Source organism: Pseudophryne corroboree, chromosome 1 (assembly GCF_028390025.1).
Source record: "Pseudophryne corroboree isolate aPseCor3 chromosome 1, aPseCor3.hap2, whole genome shotgun sequence".
Taxonomy (NCBI): domain Eukaryota; kingdom Metazoa; phylum Chordata; class Amphibia; order Anura; family Myobatrachidae; genus Pseudophryne; species Pseudophryne corroboree.
The window spans coordinates 882,351,009-882,355,694 of NC_086444.1; positions in this window are offsets into that span (position 1 = coordinate 882,351,009).

Sequence of the window (4,686 nt, forward strand, 5' to 3'; positions counted from 1 at the left end):
GTTGACAACCCAAGCTGTGAGATTAACATCTTCAATTAGAAACAATTAGATGTATTTATACTATAGATGAAGATAATATGCGCCTTGAGTCCTGTTGGAGAAAGAGCGCCATATAAGTACAATAATAATAATAATAATAATAATAAAAAAAATAATTATTATTATACTGAATCTGAGCAGATGTGTGAATTATGTTGTTACAAGATATTTTTTAAGAAATTAGCATGTGAATGCATATTGAATGATTGACATTATTAGATCAATTGTATCAGTTAGATAATTTGACAAAATTTGAGCAAAATTATAAAATTCAGAAATAAAAATGCAGAGATTATGTTAAGAGACCACAGTCAAAATTGATGAATCACAACTATGATTTCTGGTATATTCTGTATAAAGGTGCTACTCTCAATGAACAAGGTGGGATATCAGCCACCAAACATGGTTACATATGGCAAAAATGTATGAAGTGCATTCAAATTGTGATGCTAAGGGATTGGTAACATATTCTGCTCTTCCACAAAATGTAACATACTATTAGAGATACCCAATACCATTACAGGGGTTACAGTTGTTATGTCCCTTGTTTATAAGACTAGAAACTGTCCCTATGAGGATATTCATACCAAAAATAAAGACCTCAGAGTTTTACTGTTGAGTTTAACATTGAAAGAAGTGGGGAAAGTGATTTCCATGTGCAAATGTCTATGATTAATGCTTATTGCTCATTAGTTATTTGTGATACAGGGGAGGTTAACACACTGATATTGATCTGATACTGATGATGAACAATGTGTAATCACACATGGAAATGCATAAGGGATGAACACCAATAGACATACTGGTTGGGGAATTGTCGCAGACAACAACAGATAAACATTTGTTTTATGTCAACTTGTTATTTATCTTCGTAAAACAGTCTTATGCGAACAATAATGAAGTATTAACTTCAGTGTATTCCCTGACAAAACCCTATCACTAAAATGGGTTTAAACCAGGTGAAAGGCAAAAAATTACCAAAAGCAACTGCAAGGAATGATATGTCGACCACTGAAGAGATCAAACAAGTTGCCTGTGCATAACAGAGTGGCACACAAATAGAAGATTGTGCTACAGTAACATATAAGGTACTTCTGTGGGCTATTGTTGCAGTGCTGCAGACATCATTACAGGCTATCAGACAAGGGAAGATGTTGCGGACCAACTTGCTTAGCTTATGTCTTTTTTAAGTTATTGAAAAGATTAAAGGGTTAATTCAGATCTGATCGCTGGGCTGCTAATTTTGCTGTCCTGCAATCAGATAGTCACAGCCTCCATGGTGTAAATTCGCAGTGCAAGTGTGCGATCACATGTGTGTGCCTAGTTATGAAAATCTAGTGTGTGCAGTCTCTGCGCAACCCAGGACTTACTCCTCCAATGCGATGAGAACAGACTGATCAGGGCCGGAGCTGATGGCAGACACCCTCCCTGAAAACGCTTGGTAATGCCTGCGTTTTTCCGGACACTCCCTGTAAACGCTCAGTAGCCACCCACAAACGGCCTCCTCCTGTCAATCACCTTGTGAACACCCATGCGAACGGATTTGTTGCACCATCCTGTCGCTGACCGGCGATGCCTGTTGTTGTCTGATGCGCATGCGCATTGCGGTGCATACGCATGCGCAGTTAGGACCTGTTCTCCCACTGTGCAAAAATGCACAGCACCTATCAGATCTGAATAGCAGCCTAAAAGCCATGTAAATCTTTGCACTGAAAACTGCACATTTGACAACAAGCCTATATGGACTGCTGTCCAACAGAGGCGTCACTCACCTCTTCTGAACCCGGTGTGGCAGTGGGCACAAAGGGGGCGTGACTTCATGGGATGACCCTAGGGAGGAACGTGGCTTCATAGGAGGGGGCGTGGCTAAGTGCCCCGAACCCCGTTTTCGTTTCTCTGCGGGTTCGGGAGTTGCTGCTTGCCCCTGGAGACTAACGTGTCTGCTCTGCCAGCTCCTACATGGTGACAGGAGCCGGGCTGCTGCACATAATGTTGCAGTGCAGCACCAGCTCCTGTCACTGAGCAGGATCCGGTACTTTGGTGTCACCCCTCGGCGGATGACACCCGGGTGCAGGCCGCACCCACCTTGTGACGTCAGTGCTGTCAAACACTTAAAGAACGATGTGGGACATGTTAACACACACATCAATAACTTGCATGAAGAGCAAGTAAATGAAGTGATGACAATATATGTTGTGCAAACCTCAGCAGAGATATCACTGATTGTGCTAGGATATTGGGTAAAAGTATAAAAAAAAACCTGACAAGACAGGAAACAATTGTAGCTCCATTCCACAAGTTGAAATGAAATGGATTGCCTAAATAAAAAATTATGGTCAGATATATTATAGTGAACTGTTGAGTTTGCCAGAAGTTTACAATGTAGCCTACTTTGCCTGATACTGAAATAGGCCATATATACAACACCTGCATAAATATGCCAATTTGAATTCATCATTTTCTACAAAAATGATGGAAGAAGACTGCTTTATTGAACAGGTATAGAATGCCATTATTCAAGAGTGACATTGTTTCGAGTAGAGATTTACAAGATAAGAGACTAGCCTGAAGTTTAGACAAAGACATTTTACAGAAAAGAAATATTGTGTTTTCAGTGTGATTGATTGATTGATTGATTGATTGATTAATTGATTGATTACGTAAATGTATATTTTGTTTAGGGAATAGAAAGGTTTATGTGCATTTTACACATCACATTAGTGATAGGAAGGATTATTGTTTAGATCTGAACTTGTTTACAGAGAATGGAAAATGTGAAACTTCTATGTACTTTATAGTAAACTCACCAACTCAAATGCCTTCATTAATTCTAAGAGCAATCCCCTTCATTTATGGATTAATTACATACTGAAAGGCCAATTAATGAGATTGAAATTCAATTATTCTTCACCAGAACAATTCAAAATGGGAAGCTAATGTTATTAAAAATAAGAATTTACTCACCGGTAATTCTATTTCTCGTAGTCCGTAGTGGATGCTGGGGACTCCGTAAGGACCTTGGGGAATAGACGGGCTCTGCAGGAGACTGGGCACTCTAAAAGAAAGATTAGGTACTATCTGGTGTGCACTGGCTCCTCCCTCTATGCCCCTCCTCCAGACCTCAGTTAGGGAAACTGTGCCCGGAAGAGCTGACAATACAAGGAAAGGATTTGGAATCCAGGGTAAGACTCATACCAGCCACACCAATGACACCGTATAACTTGTGATAACCATACCCAGTTAACAGTATGAACAACAACTGAGCCTCAATCAACGGATGGCTCATAACAATAACCCTTTAGTAAGCAATAACTATATACACGTATTGCAGAAGAAGTCCGCACTTGGGACGGGCGCCCAGCATCCACTACGGACTACGAGAAATAGAATTACCGGTGAGTAAATTCTTATTTTCTCTGACGTCCTAGTGGATGCTGGGGACTCCGTAAGAACCATGGGGATTATACCAAAGCTCCCAAACGGGCGGGAGAGTGCGGACGACTCTGCAGCACCGAATGAGCAAACTCAAGGTCCTCCTCAGCCAGGTTATCAAACTTGTAGAACTTAGCAAATGTGTTTGAACCCGACCAAGTAGCAGCTCGGCAAAGCTGTAAAGCCGAGACCCCTCGGGCAGCTGCCCAAGAAGAGCCCACCTTCCTTGTGGAATGGGCTTTTACTGATTTTGGATGCGGCAATCCAGCCGCAGAGTGAGCCAGCTGAATCGTGCTACAGATCCAGCGAGCAATAGTCTGCTTCGAAGCAGGAGCGCCAACCTTGTTGGCTGCATACAGAATAAACAGCGAGTCAGACTTTCTGACTCCCGCCGTTCAGGAAACATAAATTTTCAAAGCCCGGACTACGTCCAGCAACTTGGAATCCTCCAAGTCCCTAGTAGCCGCCGACACCACAATAGGTTGGTTCAAATGAAACGATGATACCACCCTAGGGAGAAATTGGGGACGAGTTCTCAATTCTGCCCTGTCCATATGGAAGATAGGGGCTTTTACATGACAAAGCCGCCAATTCTGACACACGCCTAGCCGAAGCTAAGGCCAATAGCATGACCACTTTCCACGTGAGATATTTTAGCTCCACGGTCTTAAGTGGCTCAAACCAGTGGAATTTCAGGAAATCCAACACAACGTTAAGATCCCAGGGTGCCACTGGTGGCACAAAAGGAGGCTGAATATGCAGCACTCCCTTTACAAACGTCTGAACCTCAGGCAGTGAAGCCAGATTTTTTTTTAAAGAAAATGGATAGGGTCGAGATCTGAACCTTTATGGACCCTAATTTGAGGCCCATAGTCACACCTGACTGTAGGAAATGCAGAAAACGACCCAACTGGAAGTCCTCTGTAGGGGCCTTCCTGGCCTCACACCAAGCAACATATTTCCGCCATATGCGGTGATAATGCTTTGCTGTCACATCCTTCCTAGCTCTTATCAGCGTAGGAATTACTTCATCCGGTATACCCTTTTCCGCTAGGATCCGGCGTTCAACCGCCATGCCGTCAACTGCAGCCGCGGTAAGTCTTGGAACAGACAGGGCCCCTGCTGCAACAGGTCCTGTCTGAGAGGCAGAGGCCATGGGTCCTCTGTGACCATCTCTTGAAGTTCTGGGTACCAAGTCCTTCTTGGCCAATCCGG